Raw genomic sequence first — 12,493 nt, forward strand, 5'->3', positions numbered from 1 at the left:
TTTTATTTATTTATTTGACAGAGCACAAGGAGGGAGAGCAGCAGGTAGAGGGAGAAGCAGGCTCCCCACGGAGCAGGGAGCCTGACACGGGGCTCAATCCCAGGACCCTGGGACCATGACCTGAATTGAAGGCACATGCTTAACCAAATGAGCCACCCAGGCGCCCCCACCATGGTTTAATTTTAGAACATAGCCATCATCCCAAATATAAGCCATGTGTCCATTTGTAGTGACTCTCCATTACACTGTTATCACCCTAAGCAGCCACTAATCTACTTTCTGTCTCTGTAGATTTTCCTCTTCTAGACATTTCATATAAATGGAACCACACTGCGTGTATTATTTTGCATCTGGCTTCTTTCACTTAGCATGATATTTTTGATGCACATTTATTTGGAGCATATGTTAGTGCTTCATTTCTTTTTAGTGCCAAATATTTATCACCTAGTATGAATCTAAACCAGTTTGTTAGTGCATTTGTCAATTGACGAACATTTGGGTATCTGAATACTCACTTTTTGGGTATTATAAATAATGCTGCTATGAACATTTGTGTATAAGTCTTTTGTGGGCAAACGTTTTCATTTCTTGTGTACCTACCTAGGAGTGGAACTGCTGGATCATACAGTAACTACCCTAAGAAAATGCCCAACTGTTTTTCTAAAGTAATTTCATCAGTTTACAGTCACAACAGCAATATGAGGGTTCCAATTTCTCCACATCTGTGCAAACTCTTGCTATTTTCTTTTTTATTATTATTACTACGGTCAACCTAGTAGGTATGATATGAGTATCTCATTTTGCTTTTAATTTGCATTTCCCATTTCTTTTGCTTATTGGCCATTCATTTAATGTCTTTGAAAGGTGTGTTCAGAATCTTTGCCAATCTGTGTTTTTCTTATTATGTTGCAAGAGTTCTTTCTGTGGTCTAAACATAAGTTCCTATGTCAGTTATATGCTTTGCATATATTTTCTCCCTGGTTGTGGATTGTTTTTCATTCTCTTAGCAATATTTTAAAGAGCTAAAATTTTAAATTTTGACACAGTCCAAATTATCAATGTCTTTTGTCTTTTTTTATCACTTCGACTTTTGATGTCACATCTAAGAAATTTTTACTGAACCTAAGATCAGGAAGATTTAGTCTTACTTTTTTCTTCTCTAAATGTTTTGTCATTTTAGTGCTTGCATTTAGCTCTAGGATCTACTTTGAATCTGTTTTTCTATGTGCAGATCATGTATGTATAACTTTGCTTGTCAAAGAAAGGAAAGAGGGTATTCATTCCTGGTAAAGAGAAGTACACATAAAAAAGCTGGGCATTCTACAGAAGTAGTATAGTTTCAATTCAGGAAAGCAATCTATAGGGTAAACTGAAGAGGCAGCCATTCTCAAGAGATGAAACTCAGACTAAGGCAGGAGGGGGGGCTTAAGTAAACGTAGGATCCCAGAGCCATGCTTGTCAGGTCAGCAATGGGGGCTGTGCTCCCACGGTGCTAGTTAAGGACACTGAGCAACTGCTTATCCAAAATAGAGACTAAAGGAGGCTACATGGGTCAGGAAGTGGATAAATCAGAAAAGGAGGAAAAGATTTTTTTTTTTTTTTGTGGTAAGAGACACATGACATAAAATTACTAGCTTAATTTCACAATATATATGTGTATCAAGTCATCACATTATACATATTAAACGTACCCAATGTTGTATGTCAGTTATATCTCAATAGAGTTGGAAGAAAATTTTACCAGCTGAACCATTTTTAAGTGTACAGTTCAGTGGCATAAACTATATACACACTACTGTGCAACCATGATCACCACCACCCATCTCCTGAACCCCTTTCATCTTGCAAAACTGAAACTCTGTACCCATTAAACACTAACTCCTCATTCTTCCCTCCGTCCAAATCCTGGCAACCACCATTTACTTTCTGTCTCTGTGAACTTGACTACTCTAGGTGTCTCATGTAAGTGGAATCATACATTATTTGTCCTTTTGTGACTAGCTTATTTTACTTAGCATGATGCCCTCAAGGTTCATCCACGTTGTACATGTATCAGGGTTTCCTTCCCTTTTAAGGCTGAATAACAGTTCATTGTAAAGATGTTCTGTTTTGCTCACAAAAATTTGGAAGTGCAGTGGGGCAGGGTAGTGAGGAGCAGTAAGTGTGATGTGGAAGTAAGAGTTTAAAGCTTAAAAATTAAAAGAGGTGAAGGTTTTAAAGTGGATGAATAACCACAGAGTGGGTGCGGAGTAAGAACCTCTGATCCCTAAGAAAGGGGCAGAGGATGATCAATCAATTAAAAAATACTGGGGAGAAGGAGTGAGCAAGTATCAGGAAAACCAGGAATTGGAACTCACAGGTAGTCAAGAGTTTATATAGCGGCTGAGAACTGGAGGAAAGGCAGTCTGGAAAGAGGCCATGGGTGTGGGGGCTTCAGAGGACGTGGGTAACTTACGTGAAAATGGTTAATGCATTAGGCAGAAGACCAAGGGCACGTTGGTAGGTTGAGGAGGGAGAGAGACCACAGTTCCTGAGTGGTGGGGAAGGGAATAGTGGCTGGCGGGTGGAGACAAGGGGGGAGGCTTCAGCATGGAGATGATTGATGGGGGGGTACCTGAGAGAGACCAGAGCTATTGACGTTAGGGAGAGAGTGGTAGCAGGAGCTGAGTCCCAGAGAAGGTAAGCAGAGAACAGCCATGGAAACAGAGCAGAGTGGAAGAGCTAAAAGGCAGGAGGACGCATAGGAGTCTGGGGAATAAGGAGGTAGTAGAGCTGTTGGCTTCTGTCTCTGTATCTTCTCTGTGGCCACTTGGTAAGATGAACAGCATGAACTGACGTAGTTTAAAGAGACAAGTCAGGTTCTCCAACGGCTGCTCTAAGGGAAAGAGAGCTGATGAAGAGAAAGGAAAATATGCTGAGTCCATAGAAGAGAGTAAGATGGATACAAGGTTATATGGATGAATTATAGTTTGCCAACTAGTCAGCTAGATAGAGATATCTAATACACTAAAAATATCCTAACATGTGGAAATAGTAGAGTAAAGCTATCTTCAGGGGGTGGGATCATGGGTTTTTAACATTTTCTAATTTCCAAATTTTCTACAAGGGGGATATTTTATGCCAGATAAAACAGTCCAATTCTGTGTTTAGAGATAATTGGGCACAAAACCAAAACAAAATGCGGAGCCATTTGGAGGCTCCAACAGAGACTGAAGCTGTACAGGTTTCTGTGGCTCAATTCAGTTACCTTCAGCAGTCCGACAATGAGGAACTTAGAATAATAGCACCACCAAGACCACACACTTCTGAGACACTCATCATCTAGCCACTTCCTAAAGCTCATGTTGCAGTCATGTTAACTCTCAGGCAAGAAAACTGAGGCCTAGGTTAATGAACTTACTTAATCCTAAACAATTTAATGGTGGAACCAAGTAGGTCCAACCCCAACCTCATGAACTAAAGCCCTATTGGACAGATGAGGGAAGAAGGCTCTGAGATCTGTGAAATGAGATGGAGGGGATGTTGTTGAGGGAGGGGCTGAACCTGGGAGGAGGGAGAGGTCAGACCTGAAGATATAGTGGGATCTGGGGAGAGATAAATGTGACAAGGGAGAACACAGAGATGCTAGAATCCCCCAGCTCAAGACTTCAGAGCAAGATGGTGAATTATTGGCATATTTGATTGTTGTTATGGTTCAAAATAAGTATATAAAGCCTTTACCTACATTTCAAGCCTAAGTAATATATTCATGTTATATTCATGCTTAGTTTTCTTAAAATCCTATCATTATTACAAGACTTCCTAAATTCACTCCTATTGTTTATAAAGTTCAAATTGCTTTTTATTTATTTATTTTTTAAGATTTTATTTATTTATTTGACAGACAGTGAGAGACAGCGAGAGAGGGAACACAAGCAGGGGGAGTGGGAGAGGGAGAAGCAGGCTTCCCACTGAGCAGGGAGCCCAATGCGGGCTCGATCCTAGGAGCATCGGGCTCGATCCCAGGACCCTGGGATCATGACCTGAGCCAAAGGCAGAAGTTTAATGACTCAGCCACCCAGGCACCCCACTTCTTATTTAAGACACATCCAGGTTTAAATTAAGTCTTTAGTTCTTTAAATCTTTTTTTAAAAAGTTTTAATTTAAATTCTAGTTAGTTAACATGTTGTGCAATATTAGTTTCAGATGTACAATTTAGTGATTCAATACTTCCATACAACACCCAGTGCTCATCACAAGTGCCCTCCTTAATACCCATCCCCTATTGCACCCATCCCCCAACCTGTCTCCCCTCTGGTGACTGTCAGTTTGTTCTCCATAGTTAAGAGTCTGTTTCTTGGTTTGCCTCTCTGTTGTTTTTTTTTTCCCTTTTTGTTCACTTGTTTTGTTTCTTAAATTCCATATATGAGTGAAATCATATAGTATTTGTCGTTCTCTGATTGACTTAGTTCTTCATTTATTTCTATCTGAGAATTTTCTTCCTTGGGACTGATATTGGACAGAGCTTCACCAATGTGGGGAGAGACTGATGTTAGGCTATCATTCCTCTCATGGGAACTGGGGTAACTCATCTGTGAATCAGAGCAGAATAAATGCAGGCACTCTGAACAGGGCCCCTTGCCCTCTCTCCTTTGAAGCTAGCTTCTGAAGCCTGCAGCTTCCCAGTGCTGCCCTGGCTCGGAGTAGAATGATGTGTGCCTGCCTATCAAAGACATATTCTCCACTCCAGATCTCACCAGTAATAAACCTGATATTTTGATTTCTACTCAGTTGACTTTATCTCTTTCTCAACTGGTTCTGAGAGGAAAAAAGAAGAGAGATATTTTATTGATCTGCACTCCAGATCTCACCAGTAATAAACCTGATATTTTGATTTCTACTCAGTTGACTTTATCTCTTTCTCAACTGGTTCTGAGAGGAAAAAAAAAGAGAGATATTTTATTGACCTCTTAATCCCACAGTAATACCTGAACCATCAATTTCACAAGGTTCATACACTGTCTTACATCATTACCTAATGTGTTTCTGTGTGTGTGTTTCTTTCATCCTCACTGCTACCTTCTCTTCTCCATTTCCTCACTTCCTTAAATTATGTCTTTTCCTTTATTGTCCAAAGTGATATTTAAGAAGTCAATTTGGGGAGGAAATCTATGCAAATGAAAATGCACTTAATACATAATCCTAAAGAACTCTCGGTAACTGTCTTAGAAATGATAATCTTGTATTTACTCAACATAGCTCCAAGAGCACAGCCTCTGGGTTAGAGTACATGTCGTGTTTCCTTGCCTTTAAGTTAGGAAGCTTGAAACACGGACCTCTATTTGGATGCCTTTAGCTGTAAACCATATTAGAGCCCGTCTCCACTGGCTTAAATAATAAGGAAAATTATATCCTTTGGTAGACTGTGATGTTGTTGCCAATTTTTCACTCTTTCCTGCACCCATATCCTTTGTCACAAGGCTCTGCAGAGACTTTCACCAGGGATGCATACCTGCCAACTGATGGTAGATGTGGTTACGGCTTGCTTTGGCCATTGTGACATTAGAGGATGTGGCTTAAGCAAAAACTTGAAATGTGCTTGCATGCTTCGGCTTGCTCTCTTGCAAGTATGTTTGCCCAGAAGATGAAAGATACATGGTGTAAACCTGAACCCAATTTGCAGCTTGGAGCCAAGCCTACATGAGTGCAGTCTAGATTACTCAACCCTCAGCCAACCTACAGACATGTGAAGTTGAAAAAATAATTGTAGTTTTGAGCCATTGCATTTTAGGCAGATTGTTATGCAGCACAATTGTGACAATAGCTAATTAATACATCTCCCTAGAGGTGTCTTCATTTGAGGGGAATGAATGAACAAAACTGAGACTCTGTGAGCAAATTGAAAGGAAAGTGAGAAGCTGCTAGATAGGAGCCGACACTGACATCTTCATATGGATGTCTTGAGAATATATGCAAAGTGCTGAGAAAAGTGGTTGGTACAAAGTAAGCTTATGCTACAAGCTATTTTTAGTTCACTTGTTAATTTTAATAATGAGATAGGAAGGGCAGGTAAAGACTAGACAGATAATAAAGGGAGCTATAATGGACAAGAAGGCTTGTGTAATCCACGAGTCACACTGACTGCCTCGGCAACCAGCTGCCCAACAGCCCTAGACTATGAGCTTTCCAATTTGATGCACAGCCACAAGGTCCTGAGTAATATATGCAGCAAAAAGAAAGTTACTTTTGCTACATATATCTCTGTGTTTGTGTGTATACACTTATACATAATTTTTACTTATATATAGATTAAAAATGTTTATATTTATACTATATATAAAAATATATAGGCTCATTTTTATGTACAGTTGACCCCCAAACAACACGAGGGTTGGGGGCACTGACCCCCAAGACCATCAAAAATCTGTGTATAACTTTTGACTCCCCCAAAACTTAACTAATAATAGCCTACTGACCAGAAGCCTTACTAATAACCTAAAGAGTTGATTAACACATATTTTGTATGTTATATGCATTACATATTGTATTCTTACAGTAAAGTAGAGAAAAAATGTTAAGAAAATCATAAGGAGGAGGAAATACATTTACAGTATTGTATTTATTGAAAAAGATCCATGTATAAATGGACTTAGGCAGTTTCAAACCTGTGTTGTTCAAAGGTCAACTGTATATACAAATATTAAGAACCTTCCAAAGCAACCTGTAAGATGTATTTAAAAACTCAATATATACATAAATATACATGTATATATAAATACATGTAATTAAATAAATAAAGGGGCGCCTGGGTGGCTCAGTCCATTGAGCGTCTGACTCTCCATTTCCGCTCAGGTCATGATCTCAGGGTCCTGGGATTGAGCCCCGGGTCAGGCTCTGCGCTCAGCAGGGGGCTTCTCTCTTTCTCTCTCTCCCTCTGCCCCTCCCCACCCTCTCTAAAATAAAAATAAATAAACCTTTTAAAAAAGGGGGGCAAAGCTCCGGAAGTGCAAGGACTGAGGTCATACAGGTGTGGATTCCGCCGGCGAGGCGGCTTTTTTCGAGATGCCAGGAGCCGCGGCTAAGGGCTCGGAGTTGTACGAGAGCATCGAGAGTTTCCTGGAGGCCCTGAAGCGGGACGGCAGGCTGCGCAGCTCCGAGGACATGGCTCCGGAGACCCTGGGGCTGCAGCGCCGGATCATCACGGACCACCGCTGGAGCAACGCAGGGAAACTGATGGAACTGATCCGCCGAGAGGGCCAGAAAATGACGGCTGCGCAGCCCTCAGAGACCACGGTGGGCAACATGGTGCGGAGAGTGCTCAGGATCATCCGGGAGGAGTATGGCAGACTCAGAGAGCGATCAGCAGGAGTCCTTGCACAAACTCTTGACATCGGAAGGCCTGAGCGAGGATTTCAGCTTCCCTTATGCCCAACTCCAGTCCAACATCATTGAGGCAATTAATGAGCTGCTTGTGGAACTGGAAGGGACTACAGAACACTGCGGCCCAGGCTCTGGAGCACATCCACTCCAATGAGGTGATCATGACCATTGGCTTCTCCCGGACAGTAGAGGCCTTCCTCAAAGAGGCTGCCCGAAAGAGGAAATTCCATGTCACTGTGGCAGAGTGTGTTCCTTTCTGTCAGGGTCATGAAATGGCAGTCAATTTATCCAAAACAGGTATTGAGACAACTGTCATGACTGATGCTGCCATTTTTGCTGTTATGTCAAGAATCAACAAGGTGATCACTGGCACAAAGACCATCCTGGCCAACGGTGCCCTGAGAGCTGTGACAGGAACTCACACTCTAGCACTGGCAGCAAAACACCATTCCACCCCGCTCATCGTGTGTGCTCCCATGTTCAAGCTTTCCCCACAGCTCCCCAATGAAGAAGATTCATTTCACAAGTTTGTGACTCCTGAAGAAGTCCTGCCTTTCACAGAAGGGGACATTCTGGAGAAGGTCAGCGTTCACTGCCCTGTGTTTGACTTAGTCCCCCCAGAGCTCATTACCCTCTTTATCTCCAACATTGGTGGGAATGCACCTTCCTACATCTACCGCCTGATGAGTGCACTCTACCGTCCTAATGATCATGTCCTATGACCACCACCTGTCCTAAGCAGAAGCTGCTTAGCCAAATACAGAATGGAGAGGCACTTCAGTGTGACTGCTGAAAACATCGTCCTTGTAATAGGGAGTGACCTGGAGTCAATCTGAAAAAACTTAATACTCTTTCCTGCCCTTTTAGTCATCCCATAACAAGGATGCACATTCAGGACTGTCTCTTGCCTTTCTGATCTTAACAGAAGCAGCAGGGCTTGACCTATAAATTTTGGAGTCTTTTGGGGCACCTGGCTGGTTCAGTTGGTAGAGCATGTGACTCTTGATCTCAGGGTCATGAGTTTGAGCCCCACATTGGGCATAGAGTTTACTTAAATTTTTTTTTGGTGGGGGAACCTCTTAACCTCTTAGTGACCTGAGGAGTCTGGAACTTAAGTTTCAGGAACTTAAACTTTCTGGTTCAGTGGGGTGTTAAACTTAACACTGAAGACCTTGCCGGGATACAGGTTTTTGCTCTTAAATGGCTACCACACCTTTCCCTGGGCTGTGCCAATAAAAGCTTCTTAAAGAAAAAGAAAAGGGGGGGGGCAAAATCTCTGTTTAAAAAAATAATAATTATATACATAAATACATATGTAAGTATATGTTTGTATATAAATATTTTAATATGCATTATATATTTTTATATATAATTTACTTATATATATTATATATTTGTGTTAAAATAATATATTAATAATATAAATATATATTTATGCACATATTCAGTTTTTACAGTATCTTACAGATTGCTTTGGAAGGTTTTCTTAATTTCACAGCTGAAGTAATTAAAGAGGTGAACTGATGTTTAGTTTTGCCATTTATTGATGGTTCAAAAAGATCCAAACATGAAGTTACTATCATCAGCTGCTATTTTAGTTGGTATGCTGGTGAAGAAGTTAAGGCCCAGAGGCGAAAAGCACTATTCTCTGAGCAGTTGTTCTCATAACAATAGGAACTCAACAACTGTGTAGGGATCTTCTGCTCGTTGGCTATGTCCCCTGTCTGCAGTGAAGACAAATCCCGTCATCCTGAACAAGTCGGTGGAGAAAACCGCAGGGCGCAGAGCACATTCACATGAAAGATGTCAAGGGGCCAATTAGTCTGACTCAGCTCCTGAATCAAAGCATGCCTGGCCTCCTTCAGATCAGGACATCTCCCGGCTAATTCTGAGGTGCAGGACTCCCTTCCCACGCAGCCCCTCACACAGCAAACTCGGCACCGGGAAAAAGTCCCCAGGCACCAGAAGCACTCAGGAAAGGGGGGGGCAGGGCTGGAAAGGTGTGTGCACAGACGGTGGGGAAAGAGGCCCAGAGCACAACCAAGAGGGAAGACAGCCACTCTGGGTGAGGCCACTGCAAAGGCATTGGGGAGAATGCTGGGGCTGTGAACAGGTCTGAGGGCAAGGCCAATACGGGCACCTTCTTCCAGCAAGTTGCTGCTGGGAGAAATCAACCAAAGCACCTGAAAACATGCAGCATCAGCAGGCCCAGTTCTTCACCGGCCCGGGGAGAATGGAAAATAGGCGTAAATAGGCAGCAGCCCCAGTTGAGACTAAGAACCGTCTGGAGTTAAAGGTGCATCTATTTGGTTTTGCCACTCAGCTGATATCCTGTTTACTAAGGCAGGAGGGAGAAGAAGGTGTTTCACAGTTAATGATGGTGGTAAGTGATTGTGTTCCTTCATCTAGTGTGCTGGCCAAGTGGCCTTACTTAGTGCCTTCCTCACCTGACTTCTCACACCTCCTCGGGTTACTCTGGCCTCCTCCACTCCTCTGCACAGACAATGCGTCCACAGGGTGTGCTTCCGTGCTTACTTCGTTGGTCCTCTTGCATGCATTTTACTGCTAACTACACACTCCATGGTATCTGCTTTTCTTCAGTTTCTATAACCTCTCTTCAACCCTTCTCCACCTCTTCTTAGAGGCGCCATCCCTCTAAGTGCCCTTAAAGATGGATGTTATCCGGATACACTGCAGCCCCTATGTTGTGGTTGGAAAACCCATTTACAACCCTAGACTACCTGCACTAACACTTCTAACAAGCTCACACTGACCTCTTCCCAGAGCTGGGCCTCCTATTCCCAATAGGCTCTAGAACAGGTAAAACACAGCATAACCAAAAATGAAATCATTGTCCTTCCTAAGCCTGCTTGCTCTTTCTGAGTTAATTTTTTAAATTAGTGACATTTACTCATTTGTATGAGCTGAAAACTTGGCAAGGATCACTGATCACTCCCTTGCTTAAACCAGAGTTTCAAACAACTGATTCCCATGAGTTTTCCCTTCCTTTATTTACTCCAATGGATTCCTTCCTTTCCATACTTCTTCAGCACAGGTGCTTGCATTTTTACCTGGACTACTCCAAGAGCATTCCAATTTGCAGCCTGAAAGATACATCCACCTTCCACACCATGTCACGGTGAGCTCACAAACAAAATCTGAAACAATATCTAAAATCTGTTTAGAACCCTTTCACAGTTCCTTGTCTACCAAACTCTATGCCTATACTTGCTGCAAGGTCCTGAAAACCCACCTCCTTTTCCAACCCAAAACCTTCACTCATACTCTGCCTTCTACAGGAATGGCTCCTGGCTTAACTCTTTGTGTAGATAATCCCCTCTCTTCTGCATCCCCAAATCCTCTGCAAGATAATCCCTAGATCTCCAATCCTGGCAGCCCATTTATTTTGGAGCCTTTGCCCAGTTGGTAATTATAAAAGGCATGCTGGCTGGTGCATGACAGCTTATACTATCCACTCCAACACCCAGTGTATCCCTTAGCCTGGCTCCTAATCATCCTGAAGCAGCCCAGCATCATCAACCTGAGTATGGTTTTCCCAAAATCCCAGGCTTGGCTCAAAAGCCTCTTATTCCTTTTTTCTAGAAACCAGGGAACACCCTGTGCATATCTTGATTATTGTATTTGGCACATCCTTTTGAACTCATCTGTTTGAGGAATCCTAGAACTGTGAGCTTCTTCAGGAAGTAACTATATCCATCTTTTTAGGAAGCACCTAGCACAGTGGTCAAGAAATGTGTGTTGGCCTCAATTTATACTCATGGGGTCAATTAGTCCTCAGTTTCATGGCATATTTTGACAGTGGTCTCCTTCTCTAGTCCAGGCATGTCAATGGGCACAGGGTGAACCAGAAAGAACACATCCTCAGATGACCCCAGAAAAGTTCCAGATTAGGCCTTCAAGTCACCAATGCCATCTTATTGTCTGGCACTCAATTTCCTTCACACATGGTTTGTCACCTCTACTAAATAACTTATCCTGCCCAACAAAGAGGGCAGGCACATCACACCCTCCAGAATGGAGGCCTACCAGGAGGGCTGACATCAGATAAGCATCAGGAAGAGGGGGAACACATTCCAGTGCTTATTACAACACAGCCCCTGAGTTGTAAAGGCTGAGAAGGGATTGCCTCAATCAAGTCAGCCATCCCAGAGACTGATGCATCTGCGTTAATGATGAGAATGTAGTGCTAGCAGCTCCAAGACAGGGGTTACAGGGTGTCACAGAAATTACAAGCAGGTAAAGAAGAGAGTTGAAATGGAGATGGATATGGTATAGAGGCCCTTTTCATTGAAGTCCCCTTTCCAGGTGTTTCTGGAATGCAGTCATAGAATAACAGTGATATCACTTATTGATTATGAGCCATACCCATTTACATATATTACCTTTAATATTTATAACATTCTGCAAGGTAAGCCTTATTATTTTACCTATTTTGTAGAAGAGAAAACCAACTAAGGTAGTCATGGAACTTGCTCAGGGTGCCCCAGTAAATCACCATCAGGTTCAGAACTGGGCCCCAATCTCCAAATCTCATTCTCTTTCTGCTTCAGCATGCTGCACATTCATGAAGAATGGATGGTTGTAATACCTATCTGCTGAGCTGAAGGGATTGTAGTCATAATTGTTCTCAAAGCAAAAAGAGACATGATATCAGTTTATTCTAAAGTTAAGTGTGAAGACGTGGCTAGGGATCCATCCCTAATTATATTCAGACAAGAGACAAATTGGCCATAGTACTCAAAACCAACACAGATACAGCAAGCAACTCAAATGACCTAACACACTGCTCACAAAGAGACAAAGACTTGGGGAAAAGGAAATAAAATGTAAATATTCACATTTAATGAATATATTCTTGTGAGGAAAAGAGAGCACTTCCAGTTAAAATATTTTTAGAGGAAAGTGATGTATACTGGGCCAAGGGACACATGAGAAATGATGATGAAACATAGCAGAATCAAGAAAAGTGTGACAAAAAGATTGACAAAACTCTGAAAAGCCTCAATCAGCTCAAATAGTTACAATAAGCTAAACTTTCCACTTTTATGTCAACAGATTACCTTTAATAACTATCACTGTCTTACTGATTCCCCTCCTTCTAATCTTTCTTGAG

General features: G+C 42.1%; 1 protein-coding gene and 1 pseudogene across 2 annotated transcripts in view; one reads left to right on the top strand and one right to left on the bottom strand.

Moving 5' to 3' along the window:
* Nucleotides 1–12,493, bottom strand: part of GABRB3 (gamma-aminobutyric acid type A receptor subunit beta3) — a 247,352-nt gene that overhangs the window by 101,089 nt on the left and 133,770 nt on the right. The window lies entirely within an intron of this gene.
* LOC116626181 lies at nt 6,903–8,643 on the top strand (annotated as a pseudogene).

Source organism: Phoca vitulina, unplaced genomic scaffold (assembly GCF_004348235.1).
Source record: "Phoca vitulina isolate PV1807 unplaced genomic scaffold, GSC_HSeal_1.0 scaffold84, whole genome shotgun sequence".
Taxonomy (NCBI): Eukaryota; Metazoa; Chordata; class Mammalia; order Carnivora; family Phocidae; genus Phoca; species Phoca vitulina.